Here is a 20,394-nt window from a genome sequence, read left to right on the forward strand (position 1 = left end):
CCAAAATCAGTTCATTTCACAAGAGAAAGGAACAGCCATCTAAAAGATGAGAAATTGAAATTAAAAAAATATGATCTGCCTTTTCTCCGAAATCTGAAACGAGAGTAGTTTTGTATAGGCAGAGGAACATAAGCTTTCTTGATTAAAAAGCAGTATTTTAAAGGAGGCTTTTAAGATCATCAATCACTTAGGTAAGGATATCAAAAGAGATGGCTGACATATTTTATGGCCATTTGCAACTTTTCAAAAAGAGTCTATACAGTAATGTTGATGCAGCTATTTCTGGCTTCTTAAAACTTGCACAGATTTGGAAGTGGGATTTCTGACAATAGCAGTCATGAGTTTTTCTGAGCTGTCATAGCCTCTCTCTCTCTATCACATTCATACCCCAGGCAGAGCTACTGCCCCTCCCTCATGCCCGCCCGGAGGTCTCCCAGCCCCCATCCTTCTCTCTGCGCCTTGGAACATCATGAAAGACTCTCCTACAGATTTCCGTTTAACATGCCTGCCCAGCCCGGGACAGAGGGAGTACTGTGAAGCATCGCGCAGGGCCGCCGGTGCTGGGAATGAATGACTCGGTTGATTCCTGAATATTAAATCAGTTCTGTGAGCAGTAGAATGAGGTCCAGTCTTACAAACCTGACCCAGAGTGTTCCTGACTTTATTAATTGGGGTTTAACCTCACCAAGAGCTACAGCACTGGGCAGCCCAGGGGATCAGCCTAAAGCCAGGTGAAATTTCCAAACTGCACTCGGATTCCTGCTGGCCAAATGCACCTAGGGCCGCGCCTTTTAACATATGTCCTTTGTTATCCAGGGAAATCTGAGACAGAAAACACATGTTGGCAGCATCACGTGAGCGCTTCTCCGCACATAACGTGGCTGTAGCACAGGAGACGCTTTCCGTCTTGTGCCGTTTTGCCTTGGTTTCTCGTTTGTCTGGACTCTGTTAGACTCATGCATCTGGAAGAGGCTTGACGGGGAGCGGAAAACCTAGAGCAGAAAACGCGCAGGGGAAAGGAAAATCATGACAAAACCAAGACTGAGAAAGGGATACTTTTCTTACCCAAATTCCACTTCTCACCCTTGTTTTGGGTTCCCTTCTGGTTAAAGCAGATAGCAGTGACAGCCTTCCTGGGTTAGTGGAGACAGAGAGTCTTTCATGGTGCCATTGGGTTTTGAGCAAAGGAGAAAACAGAATCAGAAAAGGCAATAAGAAACCGTCTTTGGAGTTCTGCTCACTAACTCACTAACGGTGGAAGCAACCCCACCCTCCTCCCCCCCTCCCCCTCCCCCCCTCCCCCTCCCCCTCTCCCCCTCCCCTCCTCCTCCCCCTCCTCCCCCTCCCCCTCCCCTCCTCCTCCCCCTCCTCCCCCTCCTCCCCCTCCTCCTCCCCCCCCTCCTCCTCCCCCTCCTCCTCCCCTCCTCCTCCTCCCCCTCCTCCTCCCCTCCTCCCCCTCCTCCTCCCCTCCTCCTCCTCCCCCCCCTCCCCTCCTCCTCCCCCTCCTCCCCCTCCCCCTCCTCCTCCCCCTCCTCCTCCCCCTCCTCCCCCTCCCACTCCTCCTCCGTCTCCCCCCCTCCCACCCACCTGTGCCTCTCAAGTGTCCCTGGTGGACAGCTCCAGACCCCCTGAGAATCTCATGTGTTTTCATGGAGGATGGAGAGTGTTTTTTAGTGGCGAATGAGCAGAGACCAGATATGGTGATACCTGCAGAAGGTCTTTGAGAGAGGCAGCTGATCAGTATCAGAGAAAGTGCTGAGCAATTAAAAAAAACATACTGGAGTCAAGGTGAAAGAGAGGAGAGAGAGGGAGAGGGAGGTGGGTTGTCTCTGAAGTTTTAAGTGAAGTTCTGTGAAGCATCTAGCAGGTCTAAACTGATAACGCCAGATGATTAAGATTAAGTCTTAAAGTGATCAGTGCCTTACACTTGGAGCGAGGCTTTCATCTGGGCCTGATGTTCTGCCGCAAAGCTCTGCTTGTCCACCGCCCGTTTCCTCACTTTGCTCAACCATCCCACTGTGTTGGTGAGTTCTCTCTCTGGACAGCCATCTTTCTTTTTTCTTTTCTTTTCTTTTCTTTCTTTCTTTCTTTCTTTTTTTTTTTTTTTGGTGAGACGGAGTCTTGCTCTGTTGCCCAGGCTGGAGTGCAGTGACGTGACCTCAGCTAACTGCAACCTCCACCTCCTGGGTTCAAGCAATTCTCCTGCCTCAGCTTCCTGAGTAGCTGGGATTACAGGCACGCGCCACCACCTCGGGCAATTTTTTTTTTTTTTTTTTTTTTTTTTGTATTTCTAGTAGAGACAGGGTTTTGCCGTGTTGGTCAGGTTGGTCTCGAACTCCTGACCTCAGATGATCCTGCCGCCTCGGCCTCCCAAAGTCCTGGGATTACAGGCATGAGTCACCACGCCCAGCCTGGACAGCCATCTTTCTAACAACTGGTGCTGTTCTGAAAGGTTGGGAGCCCAAGAAAGGTTCTAAAAACCAAGCATGGCCTTCAGCTGTGTAACTGGGGATCAGTGCCTCCATTAGGGGCATTCTCAGTGTTCTTGGTAGACAGGTTGCTGGTTCTAGTTTTTGCCCTTTGTTTGAACTCATCGGCCTTAGTTTTACATCTGCCCACATTTTTCTCCCAGTGAACTCCATCCCTCCCTCATTTCATTGACACTGCAGAGAACTCGCAAGTTCCTGGTGAGTTCCTGCAGAGTCTGTGCCGCGTGGAAAGAAGGCACCCCTTCTGAACTCCACCTTCCCATTTCTTCCACTGGAGAGACTGCGAGGGAGGGACATGGAAATACACCTAATAACAATGCATTGCATCCTCTAAAATTGCTGCTAAGAGAGTAGATCTTAAGTGTTCTCACCATAAAAATGTACGTGAGAGAATATGTTTGTTAATGAGCTCAGTCTAGCTATTCCACAGTGTGTACATATTTTAAAACAATGTGTTGTACATGATAAATGTATACAACTTTTACTTGTTGGATAAAAACTAAAAAAATAAGGTCAGTTGCGGTGGCTCACACCTGTAATCACAGCACTTTGGGAGTCTGAGGTGGGCGGATTGCTTGAGGTCAGGAGTTTGAGGCCAGCCTGGCCAACATTGCAAAACCCATCTCTACTAAAAATACAAAATAATTAGCCAGGTTTGGTGGTGCGTGCCTGTAGTCCCAGCTACTCGGGAGGCTGAGGCAGGAGAATCACTTGAACCCAAGAGAAAGGTTGCAGTGAGTTGAGATCACGCACTCTAGCCTGGGCAACAGAGTGAGTGAGACTCCATCTCAAAAAATAAGAATAAAATTAAAAATAAATAGGAATTTCTATAATTAAGGTTTTTAGAAAAAGAAAAAGTAAATTGGGACAATGACCTGTGAAGAAAGCCTCGGCACGTTCTCCCGACCAGAGGAAGGGCGTGCCTCCTCTCGAGACTCTTGCTCTGTCTTCCGCTAGGAGCCGGTGGAGGAGCTGCGGTTTGTTAACAGCTAACTAAACGTAGTGGAGCCTGTAGCTGGGATCTGCATTTGAACTACTGACTGGCACATGCTTAGCTGTTCTTTCCATCAGTAAATGCCTGCGAGAAGTAGATAATGCCTGGTGCTCAGCTTGGTGTCTGGTCATAGCCTGGTATCGGTACTGTCCTCCTGTTCTCTGTCAGCAGTGGGCCTGCCTCTCAGATCCTTTCCAAGAGAGGACCCAGATCCTTAATGACAGGGGACCTGGGAAGGCAGGAGACCATGGGATACAATGGACAGCATTCTAGAGGAGAGGTCAAGACCTGGCTGTTTCAGTCCCAGCTCTATTCGTCACCACATGAGTGGTAAGAAAATGATCACCCCTCTTCCGTGCTCCAGCCCGGAATGGGGTTACTGCTTCCCCCACATCTCTCCTCGCCTTGACTCACGCGGGTCCCTCAGCGCGACAGGTCCCCTCCTGGCTGGCTGCTTGCTTCTCGCCTTCTGCGCGACGCGCCCCCCCCCATCCCCTGAACCCCAGAGGGTCGGGGCTCCTCTGCCATTTTATGGGGCCCACATCCCCCCATGCTTCACCACGCACACAACATCATCTGCCTTTCCCGCTTGGCTGTAGTCACTCTGCAGTGACACCTCTGTCCTGACGCTCGGCCTTCGGTGTCAAGACCAGGGAGGCACACAACGCGTGTTGCTGAATGGATGCGTAAATGAAAGAAGAATCCCTGCCCGGTCTCAGGCGTAGGTCTTGATTGAAGATAGGATGAAATAATGTAGGTGGAAGGCTTTGATGAGCAGAGGGCTGCATAGTTGCCTTCAGTTTTAAGTTAGTATGAGGACAGAGCATTGTTTATGCCAATATTTTAGTTGCTTTCCCTGATACTGAGATTCATACGCTTAGTGAAACGTGTCAGTATTCTCTTTTGTACTGTCCTTGCAGCGTGGGCCCATTCTTTGGGATACAAGCAGGACAGGCTTTAGGTGGGCTGGAACCTCTGCTGTTTGGAGCTGTGGGCAGTAAAACTTTTCATTTCAAAATGAGAGGTGAGGTTCTGAAAGCCCACACCACTGCGAGGGATGACTCCGTAACTTGGCTTTGCCCAGGGTGTGAATGAGGGAGCTCAGATCCCTGCCTGAAAGGATGGAGAAGGGAAATTGGTTTGTAAAATAGAGGGTGGAAGAGGAGGAGTCATCACAGAGCTGCGTGGTCAGGGGAGCGGCAAAGGGCACCGAGACTGGTGAGATGGCGCTGCACCATCCTCACACCCGGGTTTTTGTTGCATCTCGTGAGTCCTCTTCCTGGAAGAGTCTTTGGATTCTATTCTGCTTCTCCTGAGTTTATTTTCATGGTGGGACGATCCAGGACTGAGGAAGTGACACTGTACTGCTCTCCCTCTCTGCACCCGGCTTCGCAGGCACATCCGGATGTGTCCTTTTGGTCAGCAGAACGATCCGTTTTCCATAGCAGTGCTTGAACTCTGGCCTGTGATGAAACAAGCTCTTCCATGCTGTCGGAGTCTGTTTTTCCTTCAGAAAACGTTCTTTGCAGAACAGCAACAACAGCAAATGTTTAACAGGCATGGTCCATTCCAACGGCCAGTCTTCACGCAGAGCCCCAAGATGGTGCAGAGGGTGACGTGAGATCGCGTCCGCGAGCGTGTTTTCCTGACAGGCAGCTCTGTGGGGCTGTGCATATTAATATCACGTGCGTCTCTATGGACGCCCACTCCAGCTGCCTTTGCCAGAGCGAATGCACTGTGGATCTATTCTTCACCTCTGCAGGTCCAGCCCGGGAGTGTGTGTAGGCTCATTTCTCAGTTTCCTTTGACTCTGGATGGCTCCACAAATGATCCACCTGCTATGTCTCGGTGATGGGGTGGAGGTGCGGGCTGAAGTAATGAGCCTGCCTTTCTGTGCCTATTGGCTGCTCTGAAGGGAAATTGAGGAATGCTGCAAAGCCACAAATCTCAGATGTCAGCTCATAAATATGTAAGCTCCTGGCTTAGGTAATAAGCTCCTTGACAGCCAAAACTGTCATTTGCACATTCTCTTCAGCTGAACACAAAAGTTCACTTGCCAGACTGTCCCTGGATACTGGGGACTAAAAGCTGGTGATTGGGAGGGGGTTGGAGGGCAGGGGAGTGGGCACTGGGCTGGTTGCTCTGGCTGTTCTCCACGGCTGCTGCTTTCACAGACGCCTGACCATGGTCGGAGGCGGGGGACTTTCTCTCTTGGTATTTAATTAGTAAATGCAGGCAAAAACTTGCATTGTGGCACTGGGATAGGAAAAGCATTGAAGATGAATATAAAAATGGAGATGAGGTCAGGTGCGGTCACGCCTGTAATCCCAGCACTTTGGGAGGCCAAGGCAGGCAGATCATTTGAGGTCAGGAGTTCGAGACCAGCATAGCCAACAAGGCAAAACCCTGCCCCTACTAAAATACAAAAAAATTAGCCAGGCATAGTGACACGTGCCTGTAGTCCCAGCTAGAGGCAGGGAGGCTGAGACAGGAGAATTGCTTGAACCTGGATGGCGGAGGTTGCAGTGAGCCAAGATTGCACCTCTGCACACTTTTGGCCCCAGTGACTAAATAAAAAATAATAGAGGTTAATAAAAAGTTTCACCTCTGTTGCATTATGCTTTTGAAACCATTGGGAGTTTAAGAAAGACCCAGTCAATAGTCTAATATGAAAATAGAGACCTGCAGACCAAGTGTAGGGCAGGAAGCAGATATTTGCTACACAAACATTTATTGAGCACCTAATGTGTTGTGGGTGCTGTGTAAAGTTGTGGGGATTCAAAAGTGAATCAAAGACAGGAGTGACGAATACACAAATTAACTCTGCTATAATACCTGCGATAAGCCGTGAGGTATCTCTGCTGGCACAGTACTTTCAGAACCTACGGAAGAAATGAATAATTCTGCTTGTGACCATAGAAAAGGAGTCATATTAGAGTTGGGTCTAGCCGGGCACGGGGGCTCATGCCTGTGATCACTTTGGGAGGCTGAGGCTGATGGATCATGAGGTCAGGAATTCAAGACCAGCCTAACCAAGAGGGTGAAATCCCATATCTACTAACAATACAAAAATTAGCCAGGCATGGTGGGCACCTGTAATCCCAGCTACCTGGGAGGCTGAGGTGGAGAATTGCTTGAACCTGGGAGGAGGAGGTTGCAGTAAGCCGAGATTGCACCACTGCACTCCAGCCTGGGGAACAGAGCAAGACTCAGTCTCCAAAAAAAAAAAAAAAAAAAAAAAAACAGAGTTGGGTCTAGAAGAATGAACAGGAGTTGAGGCTAGAAGAATGAGAAGGGAGGGCATTTTGGGCAGAGGAATTGTCCTGATTCTTTGTTTATGTACAGGACCATGAAAGTGAGTGGTGTCATGTAATTTTATACGTATTTCATGATGACTAAGACGAAATGTTTTGCAGATGCTCAAACTAGGCAATGATTAGTAATCGATCACCTTAGGTAGAATGTTATAATGTGACGAACAACTGTAGCGGATGACTTGAAATCGTGTCACATTTTCACAGCTGATTGGAAACAGTACATTATGGGCCAATAATAGACCCAAAGCTGGGTTTAGAACCTTGGTTTTGTGACTGGCTGAGTCAACCTAAGCTGCTTGTGAATGTATCGTATCCATGTATCTTAAGATGATATTAGTATATCCATTTCTAAAAATCCTATTCAGGAGAGAGAACAGGAGAAGTCTAAACAACTAGATTTTACTTGAAAAGTCCTCAATTGTCACCGGGAAACTATCTGTAATAAAAAGCTCAGGATTTTATAGTGCATTTTAGGCAATTCAGAGGCTTTTTTACAGTTGTAGTAAACACTGACTGCTGGCATTCTGGTACCAGTGATTTTATTAAGGTACATTTCCAAAACTCACAATAGTGGGGAAAAATACTGACGAGCCTTCTAAGACACCAAAGAAATGTGAAACAACATTTTGGATGCTTTTAGTAGTGAGTCAAAACATCACGATGGTCACAGAGCAATTGCATTTCAGAGCTGGGAGAGTCCTTAGAGATCACGTATTTTGTTGATTTTTAATCTTTGAAGAATGGTGTTCTGGGTAAGGAAACTGCTGAGAGCATGAGCGAGTTAGTGAGGACTGCCACACTCTTACACACTCACTCCTGGACCCGTTTCTGCACGATTGCTGTCATTCAACCAGTGTTTGTAAAGCCCTTGCGTCACAGAGGATACATACTTAAGATACTGGCCTTACCCCACAGAAGCTTATCGCTTTGAAAAAAGGTACGACATATATATAAAGCATGTAAATAGGAAGTTATTTTAAAAATATAATGAAGGAGAATTATTAGAGTTCAGAAGATGGAAACTTATATCCAAGTGAAGTTGATGACTATGTCCTGTAATAGAATATGTACTATATTTATTAACAGATTTATACCATCTCATTTGTTTTAGTTAAGAAGCTTTGAGTATCCAACAGAGAAAAAAAGTAATGTAAAATTAAGGCAGCAAGGCCAGGTGCAGTGGCTCATGCCTGTAATCTCAGCACTTTGGGAGGCCGAGGTAGGCAGATCACTTGAGGTTAGGAGTTCCAGACTAGCCTGGCCAACATGGTGAAACCCTGTCTCTACTAAAAATACAAAAATTAGCCACGTGTGGTGGCGAGTTCCTATAATCCCAGGTACTCTGGAAGCTTAGGCAAGAGAATCGCTTGAACTCGGGAGGTGGAGGCTGCAGTGACCCGAGGTGGCACCACTGCACTCCAGCCTGGGTGGCAGAGTAGGACTCTCTCTCAAAAAAGGAAAGAATTAAGTACAGTCATGTGTCACTTAACGATGAGGATGTGTTCTGAGAAGTGAATCGTTAGGTGATTTTGCTACTGTTTGAGCATCGTAGAGTGTACTTCCACAGAGCTGGATGGTGTCCTCCGCTGCATACCTCGGCTGTAGGGCAGGGCTGTGACTCCTCGGCCACAAACCCGTACAGCATGTCGCGGTGCTGAACACTGTAACCACCTGTAACACAGTGGTGAGCGTCTGTGGACCTAAACATGTCTCCACACGGAAAGGTACAGTGAAAATCAGTCATCTTGTGCCACCACCGGTAGATACGTGGTTCGTCGTCGATGGAAATGGCGTTATGCGGTGCGTGGCTGTATTTGGTTTAGCCTGTGTTTTTATTGTTGAATCGTTGTCATTAATTGAGAGCCCAGTAAGAATATATTGCTCAAGGAGAAGAGTATGATTGATTTAATTACCTTGAAAATATAATTTTGAAAAATATCTACATTAAAAAAATATTCATACTGTGAACTAAAATTAAATACTCAACTAACTGGTAACTCAGTTAGTTACCGGTAAATGTGAGCCACAGATAAAGGCATTGCTCTCATGCTGAGAACTACCCCAAGGAGAAGCCGAGGAAAATGTGGACTTGGAGCCCCCTCTGCAGGAAAGGGAGGGAGCCCGCCCCTGCCAGTCTGGCAGCAAGTGACTTCTAAAGGCCAGAAATAGGAAAAAAATCGAATCAAATTGACTTTTGGAATTGCCCTTACGAAGCACATGTCTACAGCCTTGAACTCACAAGAACCCAGTAAGCGTGCCTGCTTTGACTGGCAAGTTCAAAGAAATCCCTCTCCCAGAGGCTTGGGAAAGCAAATGTTGGACACAGACTAATAATGATACGGAAAAATTTTGACGACAAACACAATAATTGTATTTGTTTTATGAACTTGACAGTCTGAAGAAACCCATCCCAAGAAGTATTTTACACATTGTCATCATTAAGAAGTCAGCAAACCTTAAAAACAAACACAATCCATCCATCCATCCATTCATTCTTTCTTTCATTCTGTGTTTATTGAGTATCTACTGCATACCACGCACCATTCTTGGTAATTAAGACAATAAACAAAAGCCCTTACTTTTGCTGGCTTAGTCTCATGGAACTTACATCAGAAAGGACAAAAGTAATGATCGCTCTGAGCACATGCCTTTACCTTAGGGAACATTGCAGGATGAATGTTCCCTACGCTCGGAATGTTTGTGCCTCCTTCTAAGTTCCTAAGTTGAAATCCTAACCCATAAGATGATATCATTGCAGTATCATAGGGTGTATTTTAGTTGGTGTGGATATGGAGGCAGAAAAGCAAAGATACTGGTGAATCTGAGGAATGCTTAAGAGGGTGGACTGTGCTGTACCCTTTAAAAAGCAATAAACAGAATCTCATGCTTCTGTACAATAAAAATAACCACCTTCCCTACAGATGATGAAGCATCTGTTCATATAATCTGACAGGCTCGTTTTGGAAAGTATTCAGATACTTATATATCCGTATGCATCCTAAAGCATAGCCTTGTAAAGCCTCTGAGCTGGAGCCATCCTTGAACACAAGTTTACCTCCACCTAAACCAATGTTTCCAGACCATTCTGTGGACGGGAAGACTGGAAGGGCCCCCGGGCTGATCCTGTGGGGAAGACATGCAGCTACATTTACTTTTTCAGTGGTGTCGGTGACTTCGAGCCAATTCCCTCCATCCACTCATCCGTATTTGTGTAGGGCTCACTATTGATAAGGCCATTTTGGGAAAACAGTTGTAGGAAAGACAGACACGGCTCCTGACCTTGCGAAGTGCTCCGTCTTGTGAGGAAGACACAAATAATTCCAGCCCATTTTAGGAAGCAGGAAGGCGTGTCACCCTTTTGGTCCATTTCTCATGTTGACCATGGACCACCCTGGTAGATGCCTGGTTGGTGTAAGAGACGTAGCATTCGGGATCTATCAGCCTTTGTAACCAGCACAGACAACTTACTTCTGGTGCATTAAGGAAAACGATACTGCCTGTGCCCAATTTAGATGGTGGGCCAGCTGTGGGGGTCAGCATAACACAGCATTTGCTTTTGCATATGTGTTGATTGTGTTTTTGCATATGTGTTGATTTCCTTTTTGCATCCGTGTTGATTTCGTTTTTGCATCTGTGTTGATTGCGTTTTTGCATCTGTGTTGATTGCGTTTTTGCATGTGTTGATTTCGTTTTTGCGTATGTGTTGATTTCATTTTTGCATCTGTGTTGATTTCGTTTTTGCATCTGTGTTGATTGCGTTTTTGCATGTGTTGATTTCGTTTTTGCATATGTGTTGATTTCATTTTTGCATCTGTGTTGATTTCGTTTTTGCATCTGTGTTGATTTCGTTTTTGCATCTGTGTTGATTGCGTTTTTGCACGTGTTGATTTTGTTTTTGCATATGTGTTGATTTCATTTTTGCATCTGTGTTGATTTCGTTTTTGCATACGTGTTGATTTCTTTTTTGCATATGTGATTTCGTTTTCGCATATGTGTTGATTTCATTTTTGCATCTGTGTTGATTTTGCACACGCACCAAGTGCCTCAGAACATGCCTACAGCATCCTGGTGAGGTTGACAATCAGTTGTCCTGCCCCTGTTCATCTGGCATGAGGACACACTGTCAGAGGACGAGCTACCAAGTCACTAATTGCCTCCAGCACACAAAAACTGCAGACATGTGGTTGACATAAGAATGTAGTTTCAGCTGGTGGTTTTCAGGGCAAGGCAACTGCAGGAACAGGAGATTTGCCTGACAGCTGATTTAAGGCTGTAGAAGAAAGACCCCAATTTATCAGTTCAGATTGAGAATGTCCTTTTTTCAGTCCTATCTTTGCTACAGATGAGACCCTCCCAGCCAACTGCACAACCAAAACTTACATTCAGGATGTCCAGGACCTGAATCTGACATGGGAGTCAGTGTCCTAGAGCCGGCTGTGGTACTGACAATGTCTGGTGGGAATCCTCAGAGCTGACTCACGATGCTGCAGGCCTCAGAGCAAAGACTTCTCTTTCACCTTGCTCTTTAGGTTCATATTTCAAGATGATAAGAAAGAATTTCTAAAAAGAGACTCTTAGGATATAGTTTTCATATTCACATTTTATTATAACAATAATGGGAGCAAACACCTAGTGGGTGTTTACTATGAGTCAGGAACTGTTCTGATCTTCTTATTTGAACTTTGCAACAATTCCATGAGGTTCTCCACTCTTACTGTCCCGCTTTACAGCTGGGGAAACTGTGTCACCGGAAGCTTAAGGAACTTGACCAGGCCACGACAGAGCTGTGTGTGACAGAGAGAAGATCTGAAGCTAGGCAGGTGGCTTCGGATCCTGTGCTCTTGACTGTGTCTATTTTCTGCCTTTCTTGGGAGAACTCTGAAATACTAAAGTACTGTATTACTAAATAAATGTTTGCTAAAGCATTTATTGGGTCCCATAATTCTCAATGTACACATTTCTCTTCTCCAATCACTTTTTATTTCAGACTTTATGAGCCCTGTTGAAATCATTACCTTAAAAGTGCCCTTGAGCAATTCTCTACTCTAGATTGAGGTAAACAGAGTATTTGTAGATAATCTAGAATCACAGACAATACCTGTCTGAGTTCCTTTGGATTGTTATAGCAAAAAGACCATAGTCTAAATTTATAAAGAACAGAAGTTTATTTTGTACAGTTCTAGAGGCCGAGAAGCTACAGATCAAGACACCATGAGGTTTAGTGTCTGGTGAGGGCCCACTCTGGTTCATAGACGGTGCTTTCTTGCTGTGTCTTCACATGGCAGAACGGGCAAACGAGCTCCCTGGGCTCTTTTTTATAAGGACACTCATCCGTTTCATCAGGGCTCCACCCTTATTGCTTCCTAAAATGCCCCATCTACAAATACCATCATCCTGCGGGTTAGGATTTCAGCTTACGAATTTAGAGGGGGACATAAACATTCAGACCATAGCCACATCTAATTTTGACCCACCCACTTTGAAAGAACAAGGACTGACTAATCCAGTGTTACGTATAGTGTTCCGTTAGAGGTGAGCGCCTCTTAGCAAACTCGATAAAAGTGTGAGAAAAAAGTCACCTTGAAGGCTGATCAACAGAAGAATAGTTAACGTATAACTTCTGTTTAAAGATTTATACCTCACCAATTTTCCCAAAATGATTTAAAGCAACTTACAAAATATTTCTAAAATAAATCTTAAATATATATTGGGAACCAGTTAGAAGGAGAGAGAAAGAGACACCAGTCCCTAGACCAACCTGGTCATTGTACTTGGACATTTCTTAGGCTCTGAATTTTACGGACGCTGAGGCAAGTGGCTAGCAGAGGAGGAAAAGATAGGAGAAGGGGATGGAAGCACTGACTGTGCCCCCACTGTGTGCAGAGCGTTCGACTGTGCCCCCGCTGTGTGCAGAGCGTTCGACTGTGCCCCCGCTGTGTGCAGAGCGTTCGACTGTGCCCCCGCTGTGTGCAGAGCGTTCGACTGTGCCCCCGCTGTGTGCAGAGCGTTCGACTGTGCCCCCGCTGTGTGCAGAGCGTTCGACTGTGCCCCCGCTGTGTGCAGAGCGTTCGACTGTGCCCCCGCTGTGTGCAGAGCGTTCGGCTGTGCCCCCGCTGTGTGCAGAGCGTTCGACTGTGCCCCCGCTGTGTGCAGAGCGTTCGGCTGTGCCCCCGCTGTGTGCAGAGCATTCGACTGTGCCCCCACTGTGTGCAGAGCGTTCTGCTGACCACTTTTCCATATCTCATGTGCTTTATTCTCACCACAGACCCTAGAGGTATTTGCCATTATTTTCATACACATCAAAGCAAGTAGCAGAGCCAGGATTTGAACCAAGCCTACTTAACTCCAAAGCCTGTATGTACTTTTTACTACATTTAGGTTCTATTATTCTTACCCAATAAAGTGACACATATGATTTGTCTGGAGACATCTAGTTTTCCTTTGAGGATTTTTTTTTTTTTTTTTTTTTTTTTTTTTTTTTTTTTTTGAGAAGGAGTCTAGCTCTGTTGCCAGGCTGGAGTGCAGTGGTGCAAGCTCAGCTCACAGTAACCTCTGCCTCCCGGGTTCAAGTGATTCTCCTGCCTCAGCCTCCTGAGTAGCTGGGATTACAGGCACCCACCACTATGCCTGGCCAATTTTTGTATTTTTAGTAGAGATGGTGTTTCACTATGTTGGCCAGGCTAGCCTCAAACTCCTCACCTTGTGATCTGCCTGCCTCAGCTTCCCAAAGTGCTGGGTGAAAGCATAGTAACCTATAAATAGTAGGTCTTCAATCAATGTATATGGAATAACATGAGTAAATAAAGGAATGGACAGTAAGATGAAGGATATCCTCTTTAATTTTATAAGCTAAATAACGGAATTTTATGAATGCTTCCATATTAATTATTAACCTCTATAAAAAACAAAGCCCTGTCTTAGCATCATAATTCAGTCTAAAACATTTAGGTAAATACCTAACAATTTAATATTTTATGTTTTTTCTTTCATAGTTTAATTTCTCAAAAGAGTAGTCCAGGCCCCCTTATCTTCACTTCTTCCGCCCCCGTTTACTTCTCCACCCACCGAAACATACTCCGTGTGTCCTCTGATTCTGTTCAAGGTCAGTAATGAACTCATTAATTCTAATCCAGTGGATACTTTGCATTCTCTGTCTCTTTTGGTCTCCCAGGGACACTTAACATTATCAGCCACTTGTTCCATCTTCCTCTTCACCTCTCCGAGCCGCTCCTTGGTAATCTTCTCTTTTCGCGTCCTCTCATTAAGTGTTGCAGATTCTCACGGGTCTGTCACAGGCTACCTTCCATTCTCCCCATCTGCACCTCCTGGCTCATCTCATTCACTCTCATAACTCCAGCTGCCATCTTCTTGCAGAAGACTCTCAAATCTGAAAACCAGAATCAGATTTTTTTTTTTTAATATTCAAATACTCTAAATGAAGATCTAAGCCAAGATTATCTATCTTGAAGATGTTACTTCTGTCTGTGAAGGCAACAGCTAATGTATCGAGTGAAGAGTCTGATCTATTTCTTGACCATGTTTTGGTAATCAGTCGTGTATTAGGAGCCACAGCTGCGTGTTTTTAAATGCAGCATTGAAGGACTCAATGTTTGTTGTTATTAGTGATCTGTTTGACAGGTGAGAGAGAAAGCACAGTTATTTAAAGGTGAAGTGTTTGTAGCCCTTCACAATTGAATAGCATGCATACAGATAAGAGGTCTCTGAAATTTTAATAGAAATCAATGTGAAATAAGATTCAATTGATAAAATCTCAAATTACAAGCAACTTGTCAAAGCATAGCTATTGTGTAAATGTGGGAATTCACACAAGGAAAAGACGATTGATTGGTCGATTGAGTATATAACATGAGTTACATTCTATCCAATTGCACATGAATATATTCACAGACATAGCTGGATGGCTTCTGATTTAGAGAGCAAGTATTTTCTTCCTTTCACACAATCGGTTCCTAGAAGCTCCATCAAAACGTAAATATTATTTTGCTCCTGATAATATAAGACACGGTGATTTTATTCTTAGCTAAGGATTCAGTGTCATAGAATTAGTTGTGCTTAACAATGTGTTTAGTAAAGTTGAGATAATATTTTAAATCTATCTAGGTACTTAAAATAACGCAATTTTGTGGCTGGGCATGATGGCTCACATCTGTAATCCCAGCACTTTGGGAGGCCAAGGCAGGTGGATCACGAAGCCAGCCTGACCAACATGGTGAAACCCTGTCTCTACTAAAAATGCAAAAATTAGACAGGCATGGTGATGCATGCCTGTAGTCCCAGCTACTTGGGAGGCTGAGGCAGGAGAATCACTTGAACCTGGGAGGTGGAGGTTGCAGTGAGCAGAGAGTGTGCCACTGCACTCCAGCCTGGTGACTCCATCTCAAAAAAAAGAAAAAAGTAATTTTGCTCTGGATTTTACCGCCCCCCCCCCACCCAAATAGAAATTATTTAACCTAGGATTCTAATAACTAACAGTATCTGTAGCATTAAAAATCACCTTTACATATTATAAACGTCCCCTGCCTACAGATAACATGTCCATTACAGTAAACATGAGTTACATACGCAGTCTTAACAGGGCCTGGTTTCTTCACAGTTATCTGGGAAATTGGAACTCAATCTTCCTGAAGATTTCTTCTCTATGAAGAACAGACGCTGCCTCCTTTCCTTGTTTCACAGCCTTTGGACCTGCCTTGATCAGTGCCCTTTACTGCCCAGTATAATTTTGCCATGGTTTTCAGCAGTCTGTACACACTCCAGCCCAGGTAACCTGACAGTGGCATAGACAGGTAGAGAGGGGATGTGAATTTCTACCTCTCTGCCTCTAGTGGGGCTGCTAAGGTACCAGCCGTCTAAACAACTGCCCAGGTCTTGGTGCAGCCCAGCTTTGCAGCAGAGTCAGGGGCAGAAATTCTGACCCTCTTCTTTGTCTGGCACATATTTGTACAATACAGAGGTCCTTTGTACAATGCAAATTGTTTTTTTTTTTTTTGAAATAACCTTAAGGATTTCTTCAGATTTCAACTACAGTAAATAATTTGTTAAATAAAAATATTGGAATTAAAGGGGGGGAAAGAAATTACTTCCTCCATCAAATGAGATTGTTATATTCAAATTTAATTACCAAGAAGCCCCCAAACCACAGAGTGTGTCACCTAGCTTTGACAATTAATTAGCTTTGCTCTGAAAGAGCTACAGGTACCCAGCAAAGAGTTACGGATTAAAGGCTTTTCTCGCTCTGCCAAGGCTGCCCATTTTTAGCTATCACACCTTGATAGTGGTTTGCTGCTTTAGGCAACAAATTATATCTGAAGTGTGTAATTTCATGTCAGTTTTTAATTTCACACAATTGAAATCTGGGAAAAGTGAGAATAAAGCGCTATTTCTTTTCAAAGTAAAGACATTAAAATTGAGCAACACAACGACTTTAGTTTCTTACGCTGTTCAAGATAATTTTCTATCCAACAGTTAAGGAAGATAAATACTAAGGAAAACTCCAAAGGAATTAGTGGTCACTCTTGGCTTTTACATGGGCTCTCTGTTTATGGTAGACCACACAGCTTCCTCCCCTAGCATTACATTAGCATGTGTATAAATGATTTAACCGGAAACTCGGAGTTGCCATCCAAAAGGCAGCATGATGTAATGAAAAGAACATTAGATTCGTTCAATTCTTGAAATCAGATTATCTGGGATATGCTTATTCCTTGAAGGAATCTTAATTTTAGTTGGATAGTCCTTAAACTAGAAAAGATATGCATACATATTTTATAGACGATTGCTTCTCAGCCAAAAAATCAAGCACTGACATTCCATGAGGAATGGGCTTTAATTAGCCGATGATTGTCTTCCTCTGTCTATATTTATAGGCAGCTGAAATAGCTGGGTTGTAGATACATGGTTTCATCAATTGCATTTAATAAGACCAGCCAGTTCTCTATTATTCATGTTCATGAAAGATAGCAATAATGTCTGTTAACTAAAATCATTTATTTCTGGCTTTGGGATGGGCTTTTAATGCATGTTTAAATGGAGCTGGTGTCCTAGGTGTTTACGGTTCTTTTAATTTATGTATTAAGCCCAGTTTGCGTAATTGCATAGTACGTGGGACTTAGGAAGAACTGAGAAGCTACCCAGTCTCCCTGGTACTAAGCAGGCTTGGGGCTGGGCAGATCAGGCCAGGAACAGAAAGATCTGCAGTCAGGGAGCTTCTGGTAAGAAAAGATTGATGGTCAGAAGGCCAGCTGGCACAGGGAAAAAGTCCATGTGCACCTAAGCGCAGATAACAAAGCAAGTCAGGGACATCAGCCCACGCTGGCGCTGAGGCTTGCGAGTGGGTGTCTGGCAGGCAAGCAGAAGCCCAGATGCAGGTCAGGAAGCTACAGGCAGGGAGCTGGGGCATCTGGGAGACCGAGACGCAGGGCTCAGCACAGGCTGAACAGCAGGAACAAGAGTGGATCGAATGGGGTACAGGTGTGGCGAGGTGCCAGTTACCCAGATGCACGGCCGCGGTCAGGAGGTCAGGCAGCGGGCGAAACCCTGCTTCACAGGTGCGGACAGTGCGAGTGACCTGCGCGCTGTGCTTTCTCAGGTAGGGATTTTTTACCTCTCACTGTCCAGGGAATTTGTATTCAATGCACTTCCAGCAGAATGCCATGGAGGGACGCCTACAGACGGCTATGTTCCTCATGCTTTTTCTTCCCTGATGACGCTCTTAGGACTGTGCACTGGCAGGTTGGAGTCCGCCCCTCCAGGACAGCGGGGAGCAAAGGAAGGGCGGCTTTGTAAGTGTGTTGGGATAAACTGATGCCTGGGTAATAAAGCGGCCGTAAGCTCTGGAGTCACATGTTAACACGTATGTCACATGACACCAAAGGCAGTTTATACATTGGTAATACTTCCTTTGAACGTTTCTATTCCACAGGAATTGTGACTAAGTTTTGGGTTATTTATCTTCCACTGTGGAGCGTGACCGGGTGTAGTAGCTCACGCCTGTAATCCAAGCACTTTTGGAGGCCCAGGTGGGCAGATCACCTGAGGTCAGGAGTTTGAGACCAGCCTGGCCAACATAGTGAAACCCCGTCTCTACTAAAAATACAAAAATTAGCTGGGCGTGGTGGCGCGCACCTGTAATCCCAGCTACTTGGGAGGCTGAGGCAGGAGAATCACTTGAACTGGGGAGGTGGAGGTTGCAGTGAGCTGAGGTTGTGCCTCTGCACTCCACCCTGGGCAACAAAGAACAAAATTCAGTCTCAAAAAAAAAAGGCGGGGGGAGCATACTCTCTCAAAAATATGAATGATTGCTGAGGCTTAAAGCAAGCTGCCACCTTCCTGAGGCCATCCAAGTCTCAGAACCAGAACTTCTCTGTTTTAAGGCGTGTTTTTCTCTAGATCTTGACTTAGAGCTTCTTGTCTAGGCAGCATTTCGGTCTGACTTACCAGGTTTGCTGGACGGACAGAAATAGACAAGTGCAACAAGAAAGTCCTATGTCCTTAGGTGCCCATAGAGTGTGGCACCAACTTGTCAACTTCTGGATGAAATTAGATTCATGAGCCCAGAAGTCCTCAACCTTCTCTTGGGTCCCGAAACCCAGCTCTTGCAGATGGCATCTTAGTCATTAGTCAGGCAGAGTCCCTGTCATACAAAATATTAAAGAAAGCTGCGAAGATCAGTTGCAATATCTGTCCTGCTGTCATCTGGCCAGAAGTGACCCGAGACTGGGGGGCAGCGGGGTGCTGAGCAACTGCTGTATAATGAGCTGAGAGGAGTTAACCCCTGGCGAGACAGGAAGAGTCATTTTAAAAATGCTTTGAATCCCAATATTCATTACAGCAGCTTCACCAAGCCCTGAGAAACTGCAGCATCAGATGGTTTCTCAGGAAATACCAGAAACAGAGGCAGAGGGCACTTCCCTTTGAATGGCTGAGATAAAAGCCCCCAGCAAGGCATGGAGTCTGCCACTGATGGAGTATTTATTTGGTGTTTCTAAAATCCAAATCTCTGCAGCCAGGAAATAGCACACTCATGCTTGCAACTTCCTTTTAGCCTTCCAATGCCAACGGCGATTTTTAAAATTAAATATTTTCTGCTTGATTTTTGTGTATGAAAGTCTCTGTTTTCACACAGGGAGCTTGGCTCAGCAAACATTCACAGGTATTTGGCTTTAGACAAAGGAGAAGGTGTTTTTTGGTTTTTTTTTGAGACGGAGTCTCGCTCTTGTTACCCAGGCTGGAGTGCAATGGCGCGACCTCGGCTCACCACAACCTCCACCTCCTGGGTTCAGGCAATTCTCCTGCCTCAGCCTCCTGAGTAGCTGAGATTACAGGCACGCGCCACCATGCCCAGCTAATTTTTTGTATTTTTAGTAGAGACGGGGTTTCACCGTGTTGACCAGGATGGTCTCGATCTCTTGACCTTGTGATCCACCCACCTCGGCCTCCCGAAGTGCTGGGATCACAGGCTTGAGCCACCATGCCCGGCCAAGGTTATACATTGAATAGATTTTATTTAAAACTTAGTTTATACTGTCAAAAGGAAACATTGAGGAAACTCCCCAGGGCATTGGACTGGGCAGAGATTTCTTGAGGAACACCCATGAGCACAGGCAGCCAGAGCAGAAACGGACAGATAGGATCACATCACGGTAAAGTGCTGCTTCACAGCAAAAGGAGCAGTCAACAAGGGGAGGAGACAACCCACAGAATGGGAGAAAGTATTTGCAAACTACCCATCCGATAAGGGATTAATAACCAGAATATACAAGGAGCTCAAACAACTCCATGGGAAAAAAATCTTAATCCAATTTAAAAATGGGCAAGAGATATGAATAGACATTTCTTAAAAGAAGACATACACATGGCCAATGGGTCCATGAAAAGACGTTCAGCATCATGGATCATCAGAGAAATGCGAATCAAAACTGCCATGAGATTGTCGTCTCACCCCAGTAAAAATGGCTTTTATCCAAATATCAGTCAGTAACACATGCTGGGAGGATGCAGAGAAAGGGGAACCCTCAGTGAGAATGTAAATTACTACAGCCACTGTAGAGCACTGTTTGGAGTTTCCTCAAAAAACTAAAAATTGAACTACTGTACAATCTGGCACCTGTAGTACTGGGTATTTATCCAAAAGTTAGGAATTCAGTATATCAAAGAGGTGTGTATCCAAGCTCCCATGTTTACTGCAGCAGTACTCACAGGAGTCAAGAGTTGGAAGAAACCTGAGTGTCCACCAACAGATAAACGAATCAAGAAAATGTGGCACATATACAGAATGGAGTACTAGTCAGCCATAAAGAAGAATGAGGTCCTGCCATTTGTGACAACATGGATGGAACTCCAGGTCATTGTGTTAAGTGAAATTAGCGAGGCACAGAAAACCAAACTTTACATGTTTTCACTTACTTCTGGAAAAGCTAAACGTTAAAGCGGTTGGCATAATGGAGATGGAGGGTAGAAGGGTGGTTATCAGAGGCTGGGAAGGGTCATGGGGGTGGGGTAGTGGGGATGGTCAATGGGAATAAGAATATAGTTAAAATGAATAAGATCTAACATTTGGTAGCAGAAAAGGGTG

General features: G+C 45.1%; 1 protein-coding gene across 3 annotated transcripts in view; it reads left to right on the plus strand.

Annotated features, from left to right (window-relative positions):
* Positions 1-20,394, plus strand: part of KIF26B (kinesin family member 26B) — a 526,146-nt gene that overhangs the window by 352,164 nt on the left and 153,588 nt on the right. The gene's annotated exons all lie outside the window — the stretch shown is intronic.

Source organism: Saimiri boliviensis, chromosome 14 (assembly GCF_048565385.1).
Source record: "Saimiri boliviensis isolate mSaiBol1 chromosome 14, mSaiBol1.pri, whole genome shotgun sequence".
NCBI lineage: Eukaryota > Metazoa > Chordata > Mammalia > Primates > Cebidae > Saimiri > Saimiri boliviensis.